This window comes from Schistocerca cancellata, chromosome 2, assembly GCF_023864275.1.
Source record: "Schistocerca cancellata isolate TAMUIC-IGC-003103 chromosome 2, iqSchCanc2.1, whole genome shotgun sequence".
NCBI lineage: Eukaryota > Metazoa > Arthropoda > Insecta > Orthoptera > Acrididae > Schistocerca > Schistocerca cancellata.
In genome coordinates, this window is record NC_064627.1 from 338,948,808 (window position 1) to 338,971,975 (window position 23,168).

The window sequence follows — 23,168 nt, forward strand, 5'->3', positions numbered from 1 at the left end:
ACGTATATCCAGGTACAGCCCAGCTTATTTGCAACCCCATAGTTCTGACAGTTTTTTTCAGTAAACACTGCCTACAACCTTGATGCTTTTCCAGATGTGGATGTCAGTGTATCATTAGCATGACTTTCCGATTCACTGACGGACTGGCTCAGCTGCCTAATCGCTGACACATTCGTTTAAAGGTTACCTGTATAAGAGTTGGTAAAAAGTCTACATTATTGGAGGAAAAGTTTAGTAATAATCACTTTGAAAACAAGAGTTAGGACATTGTTAATGCATCAAAAAATGTAGCTACCATGGTAATATACACATAGAGGACTTTCACTGATGATGCTCAGTTGGTGTCAAGTATGAACTGACAATCCCGTTCTGATTTTCAGAACCTGTATCTTTGGAAGACAGTGCAATGAAGAACTCAGAAATTAGGATGAAAAACATAAATTTAGTTGGTTAGTTAGTTAGTTAATTACATGTTCCATGGATCATTTGCACGATAGAACGCAAAGATGTGGATCGAGTCCTTCAAGTCCCTATCGCAAATTAATTTGTACATACGGTTACATTCTGAATATTTCTTAGTTTTTTCTTTTGATTTACAAAAAGACAAAAGATATACAGTTGTGAATTAGTAATTCCCGCCCGCCACCTTTTAAACAACAAACACAGAGACGTAAATTGTAGCATTTGGGAGAAAATAGAATAGAAAATATATTTATGATGTCAAGACTCGCTGAGGCAGATAAAAGACCAATCCTTCGGTTAAAAAAAGCAGAGAAATAGATCGAGTATATTGGTTATAATTATTATGTACAGCGTGGTTACAATTAATCGTTCGCTACAAGAGCCATTGTAGATGGAAAAATATTTACCTGTGGGTACTGAACTCTATAAGAGTGATGTTCTGATTGCGCTCTGCAGGATATGCGTTGTTAGTACTGTTAGTGTGATGACTTGCCGTTAAGCGCCGGTACTGGTAGGAAGACGTATGGTTGAATTACAAGCATCAGTGTACATTACAGGGGTACGAAGTGAGCAGGGCTTTACTCGTAAAGCTGTTTTATCAAAACAACAGTAGCAGCGATGCTACTTTCGGGAGTACCGACACATCAAAAAAAGACGAAGAGGTCCTCTTTCTGCACTGAGATTGAAGAACATGATTTGCAAGTTAGAATTAACTGGCGATATGGGAATGGCTCCTGGGAGAGGCCGATCGCCAATTGCGCCACAAATTGTTGAAAAATTTACTGTTGTCATGGTTGAGAATTCAGGAAGCAATGTGCGACCTTCAAGCAGTGCGCAAGCTGTGTCACGACAACTGAACATTCCACGATCCGCCTTTCCAAAAAGTGCTGCGAACAATTGTGAAATGGTATCTCTAGTTCGGTTTCAGGCTGTACTGGATGCTGGCGGACGTAACACTGAGCAACGTTCGTAACCTAGAACGTAAGCGTGGTATGCCACTACCCTCTCTTGTCTAAACTAGAATGTGTTTCTTCCGACGGCTTAGTCGTTATTTCTCTTCCGCATGTCCTCTGCCACTATTTTCACAAACTTTCATTGTCCCACAATCACTCGTTCTTCATGGGCCCTCTCGAGCAGCGAAAGTTTAATTATAATCACCCTCCCAGCGAGAATTAAGGGCACAAAACGACGGCAGAGAGCCACATAAAACGAACGGAAAGATGATGAGTTAGGTCCAATTCATAGAAAACGGGGATTCTATTCCTGTAGTCAAACAAAAGAAAACTACTGTCGGGTGATGGGGATACTTCGAGATTGAGTGCATTATGTGAAAATGATTCATACACTAGTAATTTTTGCAATCAAGATAATAAGCTCATGAAATTCTCCTTTAGGTTGATTGCGAATTTTTATAGAAATAGCCTTTATTAGCCTGTTTTCAATGACGTTTAATTTCTGAATTCTGCTAAAGGTTAATAAACTGTTATTGACTGCTACTGCTGCGGTGCTTCTAAGAGAAATACACTGAAGAGCCAAAGGAACTGGTGCACCTGCCTATTATCGTGTAAGGCGCCCGCTAGCACGTAGAAATCCCGCAACACGACGTGGCAAGGACTCGACTAATGTCTGAAGTAGTGCTGGAGGGAACTGACGGCATGAATCCTGCACGGCTTCTCATAAATCCGTAAGAGGTCGAGGGGTGGAGATCTCTTCTGAACAGCACGTTGCAAGGCATCCCAGATATGCTGAATAAAATTCATGTCTGGGGAGTTTGGTGGCCAGCGGAAGTGTTTAAACTCAAAAGAGTGTTCTTGGAGCTTCTCTGTAGCCACTTTGTAGCAATTCAGGATGTGTGGGGTTGTCCTGCTGGAATTTCCGAAGTCCTTCGAAATGCACAATGGATATCAATAGATGAAGGTGATTAGACAGGGTGCCTACGTACGTGTCACCAATCAAGAGTCGTCTCTATACGTACGATGGATTCCATATCACTCCAACTGCACACACCCCACACCATTACAGAGCCTCCACCAGCTTGAACACTCCCCTGCTGACATGCAGGGTCCATGGATTCATGAGGTTGACTCCGTACCCGTTCACGTCCATACGACGATACAATTTAAAACCAAACTCGTCCAACCAAGCAACATGTTTCCAGTCATCAACAGACCTCGCCTAGGCGAGGTGTAAAGCGTTGTGTCGTGCAGTCATCAAGGGTACACGTGTGGGCTTTCGGCTCCGAAGGCCCATATCGATGACGTTTCGTTTAATGGTTCGCACGCTGACACTTGTTGATGGCCCAGCACTGAAATCAGAAGCAATTTGAGGAAGGGTTGCACTTCTGTCACGTTGAACGATTGTCTTCAGTCGTCGTTGGTCCCGCTCTTGCAGTATCTTTTCCTGCCACTGCGATGTCGGTGATTTGATGTTCTACCGGATTCTTAATATTCACTTTACACTGTTGAAATTGTCGTACGGGAAAATCCCCATTTTATCGCTACTTCAGAGATGCTGTGTCTCATCAAAATGGTTCAAATGGCTCTGAGGACTATGGGACTTAACATCTGAGGTCATCAGTCCCCTAGAACGTAGAACTACTTAAACCTAACTAACCTAAGGACATCACACACATCCATGCCCGAGGCAGGATTCGAACCTGCGACCGTAGCGGTCGCGCTGTTCCAGACTGAAGCGCCTAGAACCGCTCGGCCACACCGGCCGGCTGTGTCTTATCACTCGTGCGCCGGCTATAACACCACGTTTAGACTCACTTAACTCTTGATGACCTGCCATTGTAGCAGCAGTAACCGATCTAACATTTGCACCAAAAGCTTAGTGTCTCATGCAGGCGTTGCCGACCGCAACGATACTTCTGCCTGTTCACATATCTCTGTATTTGAATACGAATGCCTATACCAGTTTCTTTGGTGCTTTATTTAACAAGAGGTGGAACCCCTCCACGTCAACACCGGCATGATGGCCACCTGAAAAGGTCTACTGCCATCTCTGCATAAGGGTTAGTTTTCACTACAGTGAGGTGGTGCAGGATGTGGTTACTGCGATGTTTGCGTACGTCTCGTTAAAGTTAACCATTAATACGCGCTCATCTGGAGATAGATTGGGTCTAAAGTCGAACGATGGGTAGCGGTTTGAAGGGCAGAGGAAAATAAGCGCTAAGGCAAGAGCCAAAGGAAGAAAACCTCTGCGATAGTTAGGTCGGGTGGTAAGTTCAGTAGCGGATGTCTTGCTGCCTGCGTCAGGTCATGCAAGGGTAGGCTTTGTTAGTATTGGGTATCATGCATGTCGATACCTTTGACGTTGTGCGGTGCTGTTACTCAGCAGCTGCCGCTGGGTGCCGGTGTTGATCTCTCGGTCAGCGTCAGCAAACCTGTAACAGTTAGGTTCATCATCGGTTTGTGTCCGATAGGTCATATATCAGATGCATATTGTAGGGTGATGTTGTTGATTGTTTGTGCGTCAGTGGGCGAGTTCTTCGGTTTCCCTGCTGTACCCTGTTGGTCGCTTTAGTAGCAGCTGGTATTTCCAGTCAACGTTGCTGACATGCAGGGGCTTGTCGACGTTTGTCGCTTGTTGGTGTGTGTTATCTTGCCGTTGGTGGTTATGCCCTAGCTAGCGCTTCAGTAAATCTACTACCTTTTTTGTACATTATTAGGAAAGACCGGCAAATCTGTGTGACATTAGCCTGAAAATTAGAACATACGGGGCTCAGCCTACATCCAAGACCATCAGCAAACGCCAAAAACGAGAAGATGTGGTCTTTTTGCTTCCGGCGTTAGGCAGTATGCAGGTAGCATATTGTTTGCAACGGAGACATTCCAACAAATTGGCTACTCTTGTAAGGGCGACAGTCTATGGCGGGCGCGGGCGCGGGCGTTTCCCAAGCAGTTCTCAGAGGGACACAGCCACGATCCGTACTGAGGGCGCAGGCAATGTTTTAACCATCGCAGGGAAACACCGCTGGCAGGCTGGTGAATATTTTATGGAAATAGCCGCTCCTGAAAAAGTACCTTTCACCGCCACCGTGTCTAAAGAGCCGCGCTGGCCCCTGTTAACAAGGCGTGCTGTCAGAGACGAAAAGCAGTGCTACCAAGAGTAGCCGACTGCCACTTGCAAGAGGCTGGCGAATCGGGGACGCGTTTCAAATTATGTCTCCTTAAAGAGACCCCCACAGCGTGTCGACGATATTCTCCAGAGTTAAGCTGTGCACAGTAGCAAGATACTGTCTAGTAGACGTTTCGAAATGGACAGTCGCTCTAATAGGCACCACTGTTGACTCTTATCGTTTGGAGGCGTGTAACCACTTCATTTCACATGAGAGGAAGTTGTGTCTTCATAGTGGTGGGAAACATGATGATACATACTATGCGTGGACAAAACGTTGTAATCAAACGACAAGTAATTATTTAAATAAAAAACTTGTTAATATAACGCGTGTTTTAAACGAACTGCAAAGTATAAATTAATTTCTCCAAACCCCCTACAAATTCCTAGCCCAATACAGACAGCCCGGAAACTTTGTGCTTCTGAATTATTAATAGCTGTAACAATACTTGTAAAACTTTAACAAAAAATATGGGGAGTATGCAACTGATAATTGATGCGTGAATAGTTCATCTAAGTCACTAACAGTTTTATTGCATTGCAAATGATGTGAACTGTTGTGGGAATTTTCTCGACCACAGCTTCTCTCTAGTCTCCTTATATATTGCATGCGCCCCATTTTTAAGTTTTAAACTTTACAAGTATTGTCATAGATAATCAAAATTCGTAAGTACTCATTTTCATAACTATCTTTATTGGGTTAGTAATCTTACGGGACCAGAAGAAATTATTTTATACACTGAAGCACCAAAGAAACTGGTATAGGCATGCGTATTCAAATACAGAGATGGGTAAACAGGCTGAATACGGCGCTGTGGTCAGCCTAGCCTATTTACGACTAGAGTCTGGCGCAGTTGGTGATCGGCTACTGCTGCGACAATGGCGGGTTATGAAGAAAATGGTTCAAATGGCTCTGAGCACTATGGGCCTTAACTTCTGAGGTCATCAGTCCCCTAGAACTTACGACGACTTAAACCTAACTAACCTGAGGACATCACACATATACGTGCCCGAGGCAGGATTCGAACCTGCGATCGTAGCGGTCGCGCGGTTCCAGACTAAAGCGCCTACAACCGCTCGGCCAGCCCGCCGGCACATATTGTTAATTAAATAGTTTAAGTAGTCAACAAATTTTGTGACTAGGTAGCGGTATTTGAAAAACTATTTTTTTTTAAAACAGTCACGGTTTATTAAAAGTCAGATGGTATAAAATTCCCTTTTTTATGTTGACGAACTCTATTCAGTTACCTGGGGACACATATAAATATTTTGGAGAAAAGGCATTCTGTTTGTGTAGACAGTGATTGACTTATTGTAAGGTATTACTTTTTTACTCTATCGTAACCGATTTCGGCCTTCATAGGCCATCTACAGGAGCTACAGTAGAGAAGAGAGAAACTTAAATCAAGATCTGAAACAAGTGCAATTGTTTTCACTAGATCTACTTGTGAGCTTACTAAAGTGCTATTAACTTGCATATCGTTCATACATACGGGCGGCATTTGGTGAACAAGTGTTCATGCGTTGACATCTAAACATAAAATACATGCAAACAACCAAGCGTACTTTTCCTTCAGTACCCATTGCGCTAGATGCGCGCGTCCTCTACAAGACAGTCTTCAATAGTGAAAATCATGAAATATGACAGTTGTTACAATAATGCTCCAGCTGATCATGAGCCGGCTTGTGAAAGAGTGCCGCACTGTGCTGTACGGGCAGCGTCTAAGCTTCCTAACATCTACCCAGCAAACATAAACACTTCGTAGCTATGCGGGGCAGCCGCGGGGTCTGGGGCGTCTTGTCACGGTTCGCGCGGCTCCCCCCGTCGGAGGTTCGAGTACTCCGTCGGGCATGGGTGTGTGTGTTGTCCGCAGCACAAGTTAAAGTTAGATTAAGTAGTGTGTAAGCTTAGGGACCGATGACCTCAGCAGTTTGGTCCCCTAAGACCTTACCACAAATTTCCAAATCACTTCGCAGCCGGAAGAAGAGTGCTGGCGAGTTACAACAAGGAACTGTCCTGCGTCATCCATTTCGTGTCACCTCTCCTAAGCCTGTGTAGAGTGGTGTAAACATCTGACAGCCTGAAGATCAACGCCGCCGAGTTCCGAAAGATAAACCATAACGATTGCTTCTCTGTCACTTTAATTGTAAAGGCCTCACATCGTTCTAAATAGGTTTTATAGTTTTAACGAGCTGTATTTATTTTCGTATTTGATGAATAATTGACTGAAATATTATTGTAATAACTATCATATTTTATGGCTTTTACGATTGAAGATTGTCTTATAGAGGACCCGCGCAGCTAGAGCAAAGAGTAGGGAAAGAAAAATACACGTTGTTGTTTGTATATAATTCGCTGATTTCTGATTTTATGTTTAGTTTACAACGCAGGAACACTTGTTCAACAAATGCTGCCCATAGGTATGATCCACATGCATGTCAATAGCACTTTACTAAGCTCACAAGTACATCTAATGAAAATACACACACTTGTTTCAGGTCTTAATTTAAGATTCCCTGTTCTTTATTGCAACATCTGAAGATGGCTCTGAAGGCCGAAACCGGTTATGATTGTACCATAAAAAAGTGATTGAGTAAAAATAGAGAAAATAATACCTTCCATATAAACACGTCCGATCTATGGTATTAATTTAAATCAATAAAGTTTCTAAATATCTTTCGGTTACACTTTCGTAGAGTGTCTTTTAATCTACCTTACCCTAGGTAGCTGCAACAGCTTCGTATTAATTTCGCTAGAGTGTGCTGGAGGGTATTCGTCGCGGTGACCAGGTGTGTGGAAGCACTGTGCAGCAAGATGTTGCTCGTGTTACAGCGGCGGAGTTTGTGCGGACTGGTAGCGCCGGCGCTAAATCAAGTCTGGCCGTGGGGCGAGTTGCTCGCATACGCAGACCCTGCTTTGCGTAGCCAGCCGCCACCTGTGTTCCTCGTCGCCGTCTTAATTGTGTGGCCGCGCCCGCCCCGCCTTCTCCACCCTCATATGATATGATCTGCTCGGTCGTCCGGTTCGCGTGTGTAGCTCTCTGCCAGACGTCGCCCCGACTTGCTCAAAGTACGCGGCCGCCGATTTAGGCCGTGAAGACAGCTGCTGACTCTCTACCATGACTCGCAGGCCACCCGACGCTCAACTTTTCGGGTGCGTTGAAGTAATCATCTCCGACCCGTGACGAACTGATACTGAGGCGCGTAACATAACACGAGAGCAAAAGAAGAAGTATTCACGACGAGTCTGTATCATTCCTTTGGAACAGAGGTTTTGTGACACAGAATGAATGTACTTTCGCCCCAGGTCTACGCTATATTCGAAGGCGACAGTTTGACTGTGAGTTAGCGGAGGCGTAATTCTTGTTATGGCGCCTATTTTCCACCCAGTTGATTTCAGTGAGTAATGTATGTCCGCTATTTTGATGAATCATCGTATAGACAGGTAAAATATTTTCAACATTCTGCTACACTGGCTTTCTATATGCACGTATTTTCTTCCCGAATTTGAAGAAGGGGAAAGAGGGAAGTTGAACCATGGAAATAAATAGGAAGTGGCGTCGAAAGATGTGTCTAATCTTAATCTGACAATGTTCTGTTACAAATTGCATACCACGATTCCTAGAAAACTTCAAAAGCAAGAAACGGTTGTCATCACTGTAGATGTCGCTTAGATCCGAGAATCTGACACCTTATAACTTGGAACGTAAAAGATGCGATCAAAAAGTTTCCGTTCTAAGTCCGAACAGTCCAGAATCGGTGTGCCAGTCAGGTAAAATCGCCTTGAGCATTGAAGCAATCATCCACCGACGAAACAGGCTGAATATAGGCGTTTGGTAAAAGACCACTTCCTGTTGTGTGAAGAAGTCCGTAACTGGCTGCTGTACATCCTCGTCCGACAGGAGTCGACGACTGTTCGAGGACTTTGTTAAGGGACCGAATACGTGGTACTCACATGGGGAGAGATCAGGACTATAGGGCGGGAGCTCGAGCGTCTCACACTAGACTTGACGTAACTTCTGCGTTACAACGTTTACGGTACGGGGACATGCGTTATCACGTAGCACCAGCAGCATTCCTTGTCACAGTTGGTTTTTACAGACATGCTCCCCATACGCTTCCTTCATTACCCGATGGATGTCTGCTCGTATTTGTCCTTTGGCGGCTAAGAAAAGAACAACAGCACGTTGGTTCTGTTTGGAGGCAGTTGGTAATAACGTCACCACAGTTCACGTTTCCACATTTACCGCACCAACGTATTATTCTTTGTAAATTTTGTAGATAAAACAAAAGAAAAGAAAACTTGAAAAAGATGAAAAACGAAAATTGTAAGATGTACGACCTGTTTTAAAACATCAGGTAACAGTTCTATAATTTCGCAATAAATAAATAATACATTAATGAATGCCACACTCATCCCTTGCCTACATGTCGGTGCTTATATACCCATCTTGGAGTCAAGCTACAGTGCATATGCGCTGCAGCAACGCCCTCAGATGGAAACTCTTTGCTCGTCGTTTATAATATAATTATCAACACTAAAGCTGTTCCACATTTTCGGAATACTTTCGTACCAGCTTCGGGGATAGGCCCTAAAGGTTCACAAAAATATTTCTAGTAGTTAATCCATGAATCACACGGTCAATTCATTGTTTTACCTTGTGTACAGGAGTAACTTATGGATTAAATAATGTGTACTATTACGTTAGCTTCTTACTAATATTTGTGTCTGATCTTTTTTTCGTGCACATGTAATATGTACACTGGAACGAGCTCAGGGTACGGTACTTTGTGCATTGTGAACATACATTTCATGAAAGATAGCCATTATAATTCATTATACCCGCCAGGGTAGCCGAGAGCGCAAACGCGCTGCTTCCTGGACTCGGGTAGGCGCGCCGGCCCCAGATCGAATTTGCCCGGCTGAACCACGACGGGAGCCGGTGTGCCAGCCAGCCTGGATGTGGTTTTTAGGCGGTTTTCCACATCCTACTAGGTGAATACCAGGCTGGTCCCCACGTTCTACCTCATATACACGACTCACAGACATTTGAAACACGTTCGCACCCTTCATGGCTACACTAGACGCAGACAGTTGGGGTACACACATTCTGTATGGGGAGGGGGGGGGAGGGGAGGTACGAGGTGGCGACAGGATGGGCATCCGGCTACCCCTTAAAATTAACATGCCAAATCTGGTTAACCATACCAGCAGTCCCCGCAATTCGGGATTAATGCTTGGAAGGAGAGAACCATTATATTTAATTATATGATGCTTATGTACAAGGCATTAGTACATTCCTAGATTTATCAGGTAAAAATGGCAATGAGCGTGTGGCATTGTTGGCCGGGAGGCCCCATCCGAGGAAGTTTGGCCGCCGAGTGCATGTCTTATTTCAGTCGACGCCACAGTGGGCGACTTACGTGCCAGTGATGAGGATGAAATGATGATGAGGACAGCACAACACCCAGTCCATGACCAGAGAAAATCTGTAACCCGACTGGGACTCGAACCCGGGTCTGCTGCAACCGAGGCAAGCACTTTACCACCCAGCTAAGCAAATTCTATTTCTTTAAAATATGATACTAGGCTATCACAGAATAATTAGCGTCTATCTTGAGTTGTCTGATCAAACAAACCCGTGACCAGTTATGTTGCCATTTTTTTTATACATTCAGTATTCTCTGTTAGTTCTTTCTGTATGGGTCTCACGTACTTGAGTAATATCTGTTGGCGTCGTTCTTTGTATCATTATATAAATTGTGAGTTGACGATGCAGGTCAGTGAATTGGATCCTGGGTGGTACTGATTAAATATGCAACGGTCCCTCCAAAACAATGAACTGGGGCACTTATAATTATTGAATGAGACACAAATTATAATTACTTCGACTATTCCCATAAAATTCCTGATCAACATGAATGTTCTTCCGACAAAATCATAGGTAAACAAATGGCGACCTGTGACAATATTAATCTAATAAACCTCAGCACATATACATAACGTGTCAGGAGAACAGATGCTAATAGCTGTGCAAGTAAATTAAATATAATCGCCAAATGCCCAATAATTGTCACAATGTTCACTGTAAATAGATAGTTCTACAGATAGGAGTATATCGCACTAGTGCTCAGAGTTGAAAACTTTTCATGGCACTAAAATTCAAGTCTTCATAGTGAAGTTTGTAGTAACTGAATTACTTAAAAATGAATTTAGTGGCCCTCTGCATTATCTTGCCGTTGTAGTTCCTCACCACAATACTGCAGGTGGTGGCGGAAGTTGCTGCAGAATTGCTGATCAGTGGAACCAACGACCGTCATCAGTGGCTAAGTTGAAATAATCCCAATGTTTTCTAAATTCCCAATCCATCAGCTCCGAAGACTCGCTGCGGCTCTGAACATTAAAGTCTGGCGCCAGAGGCTCCCGAAGATCATCCTGAGGGTTGAAGCTGAAGTAAAACTCTGATTTCTCATCGAGCGTTAGTTAAAAGGAAACCTCACACTATCCTCTGAGTGCCGACTGATCACACTGCTTCTTATGAAACAATAGTCCTCTTCCTCCGGCTGGTTAACCAATGACATGGGTCCCACCTGTCGTCTATACTCTAATGAAAAAAGTTTCATCACTCTCCCTGCGGCTCTTTCTTTGATCAAAGAGGTGCTCTGCATTGATACCATCCGATGCCTCTTCCTAAGTTGTAATTTTCGTACCTAAGCCAGACTGGTAGGTCTTACATTGTGGAAACATTTGCTTTTCGCAAAGTCAAAACGTTCAGCAGTGTCTCACATTTTCAAAGGTCCAGGACTGCAGGTCACCTACCTGTCATTGAGGTGTTTATATTTCGGTGTCACTGTTTTCTGGGAACTGTCCAGCTTCCTACATTTCAAGTACAATGGCAACTCCATATGCAGGTTGTAAATGTTTTCGCCAGCAGTTCACTTAAGAGGAAATGCTATCTGTGTTTCTGTTCAAAGCCTGACGGCTCATCAGAACCACAATAGACGAAATATTAGTTCACATTATTTCATGAACGATAAACAGATTTACTTAACTTGATACAATCCTTTGCCACAGGAGTGCTTGATAATGTACAACTGTCATTGACTATTAAAGCATCCCTTGATGCATACACTCAGAAACTCTTCTTTGAAGTACAGTGTTCAACGGGCACAAAAGTACATTTCCATCTGAGACTTGAGTATCTCTTTAGTTCTACTCGATGATATTGACTGCTTCAGCTGAGGTCATGAACTGGGGCAGAGCACTTCCATGCTCGGCCTTATACTGACCGTGCGAGGGCGCTGCTGTGCTGAGAGTAAGGGCGTGTCTCCTGCTGCCTCTCCCATTCATCGTTGCAGATGACAGCGAGGCATCACTAATGTCTGTGGTATAGATGTGAGTTACCGATTTTGCTGTGGCACCGTGGTCTTTGAACGGTACCACAGGAAGACAGCCTAATGATAGTAGCACTTGGGCACTGTTACTGTCATGCCAGAAATTATGCAAAACTTTTATCCATTCTGGATTTGGAACAGTGCGACTGTCTTGTTAAAGATTTCAGGAATTACTGCAACCAATCGCCGTTTTTTCTTCAATATTTATTCATAACCGATTTCGAATCGCCTGGCAATTCATCGGCAGATAATAAAATTTAGTTTGGAGTATTGTGGTGGTCGTGCATCTGAGGCAAATATAGAGACGAACAAGTTTCTCTGCCTGGTGATGGCTGGGTGTTGTGTGATGTCCTTAGGTTAGTTAGGTTTAAGTAGTTCTAAGTTCTAGGGGACTGATGACCATAGATGGTTCAAATGGCTCTGAGCACTATGGGACTCAACATCTTAGGTCATAAGTCCCCTAGAACTACTTAAACCTAACTAATCTAAGGACATCACACACACCCATGCCCGAGGCAGGATTCGAACCTGCGACCGTAGCAGTCCCGCGGTTCCGGACTGCAGCGCCAGAACCGCTAGACCACCGCGGCCGGCGACGATGACCATAGATGTTAAGTCCCATAGTGCTCAGAGCCATTTGAACCATTTTTTGAACCATTTTGAGCCACGAACAAGTGAGCACTGTATGTGGGAAGAATATTAAGATTGTAAGATTAATTTGATTTTATTACTCACTGTTTTTATTCTTATTACAAACACTGCACTGGAAAACGTAATGTATGTTTTCCAGTATAGTAAAATATAAAGTGAAACAGGCACTTTTCCACCCATGGCGGCTTCAACATACTTTCCAAAATATAAACAAACCAAAGAGTGTGGCTGTTGTTGTCTGCAAAGAGTTTTGTAGAGGCAGAGACTTTCTTTGCTGATTTTTCGTTTTGTGTGGCATACGTAATATAATAAATGTTTATTACATTACTTTCTTTATAAAAATTATTATTATATTGTTACATTGCAATCTTTTTCTTATGCCATTTACAAAATCTACAACAAATTATGTGCCGCAGCGAACAAAATACTGCCTCCCGATGCTACACATCCCATACGAGCAAATGCGTTGCACAGTAAATCTAAGAGTTACAATACGGGGTGTGCAGCGAGTCCATTTATACGCTGTCACTATTCTAGCTGACAAGAAACATGGCCGCAGAGTCTCGGTGGAAATACACGGTCCGCAGCGGCAAGGCAAGCAGTTCCGGAAGAAGATATTTCGCGTAACGGCTAGCTGACAGGAAATGGGGCGTCGATACGTGCGAGAGGGAGCAGTGGGGAGGAGGGGGGACAAGAAAGAGCGGCGAGGTGTGAGGCGGAGCGACAATTTGTAGCGGCCGCGGCCAGCCGGGGACTACCCGGCGCACCTCCTGCGGGAGCGAGGCTCGTAAATCTGCCAGCACGGCACCGCACAGTCCCTACCTGCGGCTGCTACCGCCGCGGCCGAGGCGTCCAGCGCGGGCGTTCAGTGAGCTCTCCAGAGGAGCTGGAACAACAAGGAAAGGCTGTAGTCTCCACAAAATCATCTCACAAGTTCGTGCAAGAATGGAAGGGGATGAGAAACGGTTGTTTTACAGTCTAAGGCAAAAGAAGAAGCGACGCACCACGAACGAATTATCCGAAAGAGACGGAAATCGGTAAATGTGAATTACCTATACATACAAACAAATGATTAAAATTTCAGAAAAGCTGGATGATTTATTCAAAGCGGAGGAGCAAGTGAATGATCTGTTGGTCCACATCTGGCTCTTATGCAAGCAGTTTTACGGCTTGGCACGGATTGATTGACTTGTTCGATGACTTCCTGGGGGATATTGTGCCAAATATTGTCCAATTGTCGCGTTAAATCGTCGAAACCCCGATCTGGTTCGAGAGCCCTGGCCATAATGCTCCAGACGATATCAGTTGGGTAAAGATAGGGTTACAATGCTGGCTTAGGTAGCGTTTGTCAAGCACGAAGGCGAGCAGTAGAAACTCTCGCCGTGTGTGAGCGGGCATTATCTTGCTGGAATGTAAGTCCACGATGGCTTGCCTTTAAGGGCAACAAAATGAGGCGTAGAATATCGTCGACATACCTTTGTGCTGTAAGGGCTCTATGTGAAATGTAATGGCATCCCAGACTATCAGCCTTGACTGTCTCGCCGTATGGCGGGTGACAGTCACGTTGGTATTCCACTGCTTCCTGAGGCGTCTCCAGGACGTCTTCGATTGTCATTGGGGCTCAGTTCGAAGCGGGGTTCATCACTGAAGACAAATCCACGCCAGTCAATGAGATTCCAGGACGAATATGCCCGACAGCACTGCAAACTGGTGCATAAAGTTCAATGGTAGCTGCGCAAGGGACATCGCGTACTCAGTCCCCTTTCTGTGAGCCGCTTATTAATGGTCCTTGTGGTCAATGAAGCTCCCATTACACGTCGGATTGATGATACTAATGAGTCCGGGTCTCAGAGTACCACTCTGACAAATGTTCGATCCTTATATTCTGTTGTCTCAGTAGGTCTTAATGCTGTGTTCGGCTATGTTCACCCATTCCTGCCAACATTGTGGAATAGCGGCATCTCTCCTAATTCAAATGTTGAGCAATTCGCCGATTACTCCAACTGTCTCCAGCTAGACCTGCAAGTGCTCTCTCTAATACTGGCTTCTGCCTATACTGCTCACGCATCTGCTTGCGAGACACAGTTATTGATCAACTGTGTCTAACGAAGGAAATTCGCAAAGACTTTATGCGCTGGTATCAACATGTTCTCTGTTTACTATTTTTCATAGCTGAGCCGTGAATTTGGGCTGCAGCGTCAGATATTCACCCATCCGTCGCTAAAGCATAAAATTTTGCGTTTTCCGCCGACACCTGTAGCCTATATTAATAGCAATTTGTGACTAATTTGGATAACTCACCCCTGGTACATTGTGTGTGTGTGTGTGTGTGTGTGTGTGTGTGTGTGTGTGTGTGTGTATGTGCGTGTGTGTGTGTGTGTGTGTGTGTGTGTGTGTGTGTGTGTGTGTGTGTGTGTGTGTGTGTGCGCTCGCGCCTCAGTGCATGTATGTGTTTCCAAATAAGTATAGGTCTTTGATCTTCGAAAGACATAGCCACTGGTTCCCACGGTCTTTAAAATTTATGCGAAGAAGTATTAAATCTAAGACCTTGCATTACTTATTGGACGCCCCATTATAACCACTGCAGCTTCGAGCCGCATTGTGACCACCCCTGCTATATAGGTTTATTTGATACGGAAAATGGACTCTATTGTGTAGCGAACGTAAGTTACTGTATTAACCTCCAGGAAATTCATCTGTTAAAGTGTCTAAAAGGGACATAAGAGACCCCCTGAGCTTTACAGAAACGAGTACAATAAATTCGCAGCTTACGGTGAGCCATTCTCGCCAGGAGAACCCCTAGTATCGCCCAAGAGACACGTAGGCGGCGGTGGCTGCCGGGGGGCGTTTTACCGTGATTGAAGCGCCGGCGAGTGAGGACACCCACGCTGCTACAAGGCGTCGGACCTGCTCCCTCGGGGCGCACTACGGACTCTGTGGGCGACGCGGTGTGTGTGACCTGCCGGCCCCTGGAGGGGCGCCAGCAGTTAGGGGCAGAGGCCAGGGACCGCTGCAGCTTCGGTTAAGTAAAGACCAGCGGTCGCACAAACGCCGGGCCACCTGCCTACGCTCTAGAGAGCTCCCTTGTGTCGGATTACTCTCATAAATAAACTGTAGATATTAAAGGCGGAAGAATCTTCGATGATCAACGACATGAGGATGCAGAAGGCAATGGAAACCACTGCATTAAAGACACGTAACGTGTATCCACAGGACCTGTGGCCTCTAATTGAAGAAGTGTCATGATGATCTCTCCATTGGCAAAAGATTGCGGAATAGTCCCCCATTCGGATCTCCGGGAGGGGACTGCCAAGGGGGAGGTTACCATGAGAAAAAGATTGAATAATCTACGAAAGGATAACGTTCTACGAGTCGGGGCGTGGAATGTCAGAAGCTTGAACGTGGTAGGGAAACTAGAAAATCTGAAAAGGGAAATGCAAAGGCTCAATCTAGATATATTACGGGTCAGTTAGGTGAAGTGGAAGGAAGACAAGGATTTCTGGTCAGATGAGTATCGGGTAATATCAACAGCAGCAGAAATACGTATAACATCTGTAGGATTCATTATGAATAGGAAGGTAGGGCAGAGGGTGTGTTACTGTGAACAGTTCAGTGACCGGGTTGTTCTAATCAGAATCGACAGCAGACCAACACCGACAACAATAGTTCAGGTATACATGCCGACGACGCAAGCTGAAGATGAACAGATAGAGAAAGTGTATGAGGATATTGAAAGGGTAATGCAGTATGTAAAGGGACACGAAAATCTAATAGTCACGGGCGACTTGAATGCAGTTGTAGGGGAAGGAGTAAAAGAAAAGGTTACAGGAGAATATGGGCTTGGGACAAGGAATGAAAGAGGAGAAAGACTAACTGAGTTCTGTAACAAGTTTCAGCTAGTAATAGCGAATACCCTGTTCAAGAATCACAAGAGGAGGTATACTTGGAAAAGGCCGGGAGATACTGGAAGATTTCAATTAGATTACATCATGTTCAGACAGAGATTCCGAAATCAGATACTGGATTGTAAGGCGTACCCAGGAGCAGATATAGACTCAGATTACAATATAGTAGTGATGAAGAGTAGGCTGAAGTTCAAGACATTAGTCAGGAAGAATCAATACGCAAAGAAGTGGGATACGGAAGTACTAAGGAATGACGAGATACGTTTGAAGTTCTCTAACGCTATAGATACAGCAATAAGGAATAGCGCAGTAGGCAGTGCAGTTGAAGAGGAATGGACATCTCTAAAAAGGGTCATCACAGAAGTTGGGAAGGAAAACATAGGTACAGAGAAGGTAGCTGCGAAGAAACCATGGGTAACAGAAGAAATACTTCAGTTGATTGATGAAAGGAGGAAGTACAAACATGTTCCGGGAAAATCAGGAATACAGAAATACAAGTCGCTGAGGAATGAAATAAATAGGAAGTGCAGGGAAGCTAAGACGAAATGGCTACAGGAAAAATGTGAAGACATCGAAAAAGATATGATTGTCGGAAGGACAGACTCAGCATACAGGAAAGTCAAAATAACCTTTGGTGACATTAAAAGCAACGGTGGTAACGTTAAGAGTGCAACGGGAATTCCACTGTTAAAGAAAGAATACATTGAAAGCCTATATGAGGGTGAAGATTTGTCTGATGTGATAGAAGAAGAAACAGGAGTCGATTTAGAAGAGATAGGGGATCCAGTATTAGAATCGGAATTTAAAAGAGCTTTGGAGGACTTACGGTCAAATAAGGCAGAAGGGATAGATAACATTCCATCAGAATTTCTAAAATCATTCGGGGAAGTGGCAGCAAAACGACTATTCACGTTGGTGTGTAGAATATATGGGTCTCGCGATATACCATCTGACTTTCGGAAAAGCATCATCCACACAATTCCGAAGACGGCAAGAGCTGACAAGTGCGAGAATTATCGCACAATCAGCTTAACAGCTCATGCATCGAAGCTGCTTACAAGAATAATATACAGAAGAGTGGAAAAGAAAATTGAGAATGCGCTAGGTGACGATCAGTTTGGCTTTAGGAAAAGTAAAGGGAGGAGAGAGGCAATTCTGACGTTACGGCTAATAATGGAAGCAAGGCTAAAGAAAAATCAAGACACTATCATAGGATTTGTCGACCTGGAAAAAGCGTTCGACAATATAAAATGGTGCAAGCTGTTCGAGATTCTGATAAAAGTAGGGGTAAGCTATAGGGAGAGACGGGTCATATACAATATGTACAACAACCAAGAGGGAATGATAAGAGTGGACGATCAAGAACGAAGTGCTCGTATTAAGAAGGGTGTAAGACAAGGCTGTAGCCTTTCGCCGCTACTCTTCAATCTGTACATCCAGGAAGCAATGATGGAAATAAAAGAAAGGTTCAGGAGTGGAATTAAAATACAAGGTGAAAGGATATCAATGATACGATTCGCTGATGACATTGCTATCCTGAGTGAAAATGAAGAAGAATTAAATGATCTGCTGAACGGAATGAACAGTCTAATGAGTACACAGTATGGTTTGAGAGTAAATCGGAGAAAGACGAAGGTAATGAGAAGTAGTAGAAATGAGAACAGCGAGAAACTTAACATCAGGATAGATGGTCACGAAGTCAATGAAAATGAAGTTAAGGAATTCTGCTACCTAGGCAGTAAAATAACCAATGACGGACGGAGCAAGGAGGACATCAAAAGCAGACTCGCTATGGCAAGAAAGGCATTTCTGGCCAAGAGAAGTCTACTAATATCAAATACCGGCCTTAATTTGAGGAAGAAATTTCTGAGGATGTACGTCTGGAGTACAGTATTGTATGGTAGTGAAACATGGACTGTGGGAAAACCGGAACAGAAGAGAATCGAAGCATTTGAGATGTGGTGCTATAGACGAATGTTGAAAATTAGGTGGACTTAAAAGGTAAGGAATGAGGAGGTTCTACGGAGAATCGGAGAGGAAAGGAATATGTGGAAAAAAACTGATAAGGAGAAGGGACAGGATGATAGGACATCTGCTACGACATGAGGGAATGACTTCCATGGTACTAGAGGGAGCCGTAGAGGGCAAAAACTGTAGAGGAAGACAGAGATTGGAATACGTCAAGCAAATAATTGAGGACGTAGGTTGCAAGTGCTACTCTGAGATGAAGAGGTTAGCACAGGAAAGGAAATCGTGGCGGGCCGCATCAAACCAGTCAGTAGACTGATGACCAAAAACAAAAAAAAAATACTATATTGATTCGAATTCTGGAAGTGAAAGCAATAAAATAACTGCAATGACAGCTTATTCGGAACTTGAACAGAAACGAGACTGCAGTGTAAGAATTAAAGTACATGAAACAGAGTCAGAGATTGAAAACGGAGTGGGACGGGGTTGCAGCCTATGAGTACACATTGGGCAAGCAGAAAATATGAAAGGGAGAAATTTAGAAAGGCGATTAAAGTTCAGGTCAAAGAAATAAATGCTTTGAGGCTTGACGATAAAATCATTGTGAGAGACCATAGTAGGACGGAATGGATAGCGTCTTAAAAAGAAGTTACAAGATTAATATCAGCAAAAAAGTAACAGAATGTAATTGAAGTAAATCAGGGTATTAGAACAGAAAATGAGACACCAGTGTAGTCGATAAGTTTCGATATTTTCGGTAGCATAATAAGTAAAATGGTTGATGTAGGGAGGATATAAAATGCAGACTACCAACAACAGAAAAGCATTTATGGGGAAAAAATCGTTAACGCCCAATATGAATTTATTCAGTCACTGCAATGTAGATTCCCCCTGCAGTTCGTTTCGAGTAACTTCTGAATGGGTGATGTGGTTAACTGTGGATTTTTCTTCGCACTATTTATTCCATATTTCTGACCCATTTTGTGCATTTTGGCATTCAAGCGAATTTTGTGGGTTTGCTGTTATGCATAATTCGTCATATTTATGAATACAAAGCAAATAGCGTTGCTGCAGCGGTAACACCGGCTCCCGGTGCAGTTCAGTGCTGTCGGGCTTGGACAGCACGTAGTTGGGTGACCATCGGGGTCTGCCAGGCGCTGTTGGTAGGCAGTGCGCACTCAGCCATTGTGAGGCCAGTTGAGGAGCTACTGGACTGAGAAGTGGCGCTTCCGGTCACGAAACCTGAAAACGGCCGTGATAACGGTGTACTGACCATATTCTCCTAAGTATCTGCATCCGGTGACGCCTATCGGCTGAGTACGACACGGCGGTCGGTCAGTACCGTTGAACATTGCGAGGCCTGTTCGGACGGAGTTTAGAACTGTATGTAAACCTCTCATTTACTTATAAGAGTAGGTGATTCCTTAGAAAGTTCAATTTAGTTGTAACCTGATTCGAACGTACCATACATTGTGATTCAGCTTGTGCAACATGCCTGGATAGCTCTGTCCAAGTTTACTTTTGTAAAGACGTGCAATATGTTGCCTTCCAATAAATCTATCACAGACAGTCTCGAAAGCGTAGAGCGTAAGCTGACAAACAGCTTCAACGGAGGCAATCGTTCATTACAGAAAACGAAAAATGGAAGTTGCAGTTTTCTTCATCATAGACGCAAGCGTTGGTACGTATCATAAGCCACTACTTGAAGCACGCGTATCGTTCTTACCATCCCACGTCTTCGCACAAGCTAAAAAAGACACGATCTTTGTCTTTTCGTATAATTTTTTATTATGATGAATTTTTCGATGTTATTCAATACCTACTTTCTACTCAGTTTCGTCGGGCTACATCGAGGGACAGTTAAACATTCCATATTCAGTTCAGAGACGGCTTTGCAAACATATGACCGTTTCTATTTCTCCTATCGGTAATATTCAATGTGCATTTCATTGACCGTAATATGTTCTCACACCCTAAAATAAATACACTACTGGCCATTAAAATTGCTACAATACGAAGATGACGTGTTACAGACACGAAATTTAGACGACAGGAAGAAGTTGCTGTGATGTGCAAATGATTAGCTTTTCAGAGCTTTCACACAAGGTTGGCGACGGTGGCGACAGCTACAACATGCTGACATGAGGAAAATTTCCAACCGATTTCTCATACACAAACAGCAGTTGACCGGCGTTACTTGGTGAAACGTTGTTGTGATGCCTCGTGTAAGGAGGAGAAATGCCTACCATAGCGTTTCCGACTTCGATAAAGGTCGGATTGTAGACTATCGCAATTGCGGTTTATCGTATCGCGACATTGCTGCTCGCGTTGGTCGAGATTCAATTACTGTTAGCAGAATATGGAATCGGTGGGTTCAGGAGGGTAATACGGAACGCCGTGCTGGATCCAAACGGCCTCGTATCACTAGCAGTCGAGATGACAGGCATCTTATCCGCATGGCTGTAACGGATCGTGCAGCCACGTCTCGATACCTGAGTCAACAGAGGGGGACGTTTGCAAGACAACAATAGTCTGCACGTACATTTCGACGACGGTTGCAGCAGCATGGCCTATCAGCTCGGAGACAATGGCTGCGGTTACTCTTGACGCTGCATCACAGACAGGAGCGCCTGCGATGGTTTACTCAACGACGAACCTGCGTGCACAAATGGCAAAACGTCATTTGTTCGGATGAATCCAGGTTCTGTTTACAGCATAATGATGGTCGCATCCGTGTTTGGCGACATCGCCGTGAACGCACATTTGAAGCGTGTATTCGTCATCGCGATACTGGAGTATCACCCGGCGTGATGGTATAGGGTGCCATTGGTTACACGTCTCGGTCACCTCTTGTTCACAGTGACGGTACTTTGAACAGTGGACGTTACATTTCAGATGAGTTACGACCCGTGGCTCTACCCTTCATTCGATCCCTGCGAAACCCTACATTTCAGCAGGATAATGCACGACCACATGTTGCAGGTCCTGTACGAGCCTTTCTGGATACAGAAACAGTTCGACTGCTGCCCTGGCCAGCACATTCTCCAGATCTCTTACCAATTTAGCACGTCTGCTCAATGGTGGCGAGAAACTGACTTGTCGCAATACGCCAGTCACTACTCTTGAAGAACTGTGGTATCGTGTTGAAGCTGCATGGGCAGCTGTACCTATTCACGCCATCCAAGCTCTGTTTGACTCAATGCCCAGGCGTATCAAGGCCGTTATTACGGCCATAGGTGGTTGGTCTGGGTAATGATTTCTCAGGATCTATGCACCCAAATAGAGTGAAAATGTAATCATATGTCAGTTCTAGTATAATATATTTGTCCAATGAATACCCGTTTATCATCTGCATTTCTTCTTGGTGTAGCAATTTTAATAGGCAGTAGTGTATATAGGCTTCCTCGACTGGTAACAATATCATTGAAATCCTCCTGTACGTACTACCACTTAATCTTACAAAATTCATAAAATATTAAATTAACCGACGTTTCAGACTTGTTGCAGTGGGTGTCCTCAGGCCGATTCTCACTTCTCGCCTTTTCCTACTCATCTAAAGTTGTTCGTTCTTATACGATTGCTTGAGCATCTTATCACTACTGCCAGCAAACAAATCATTCTGGGTTCCACTTCACAGATACGTAAACTTCTGTATAGCACAGCACACGCAAAGGATCTAGTAGCATGTGTCATTGCTTCAAGTACTTACGTAATGTAGCTCAGTTTGACGCATATTTGCAACCATTCCAAGCACGCATAACGGGTCCTGAAAACAAGCCATCTTGCTGAGGCTACGGAGTCGGGCTGCTGCTCCTTTTTGGGCTGGTCGGCGAATACGTTAACAGAGACCTGCAATCGGCTTTGAACAGTTGTTGCTGCAGCGCAATTCCCACAATATCTTCCTGGCCTCGGCCTTCACTCTTGGCGCAGTGCGACTCCCACGTTATAATGTCCTTGTGCACGAGTCACGTATAGTCGCCGAGCGTGAGAAGGAGAAGGAGAAACATTCATTTGTGCCAGTCCTTACTTCATGTTGCCTAGGGCGTCCAGGAGACGGGGTCTTATTCGTAGTGCTGCTCCTAAGCAACCTGTCTTTTACGTTGGCCGAATGGATCCACTCGAAAGAAAGGTACATACCGCCTATTTGAATTGGCTTGCTCCCATGATACATTTCTTCACAAGCTGTTCGACATATTAATTCGATTGACCTAAACTGCTAACACGAAAATAATTATTTCATTAAGATTTTCAATCTAATGCACCTATAGATTTCATTACGCTTGATTTCCGGTAAGTACACGACATTGTACGACAATGCTGACAAGTTATGCTATATATAACTGACAGTAGTCGAAACGTAGTGGATATAAACTGCTAAGCCGAAAAATTATGGCCACTGCCCACCGCGACATTGAATATCGCCTGGTGGCCTTGTGGGCACATGGCACGGTAGCAAAAGCATGTCAGCGGAGCAGATGTGGACTGGGGTCCTCCTAGCGAAGATTTGGGGACAGCAAATGGGAAAATACACTAAGATTATAAGATGGCAAGAACTATGCCCCTTACATGAAGTCATTAAAGATCACTTAACTCACGTTGAGCGAACAGTAGGGCTGAACAAAAATGACTGACAAGGCACAATGCATCTTGTATGGACGTATTGGA

The 23,168-nt window shown here is 44.2% G+C and overlaps 1 protein-coding gene across 1 annotated transcript in view; it reads left to right on the forward strand.

Annotated features, from left to right (window-relative positions):
• Positions 1 to 23,168, forward strand: part of LOC126153857 (uncharacterized) — a 1,728,205-nt gene that overhangs the window by 881,052 nt on the left and 823,985 nt on the right. The gene's annotated exons all lie outside the window — the stretch shown is intronic.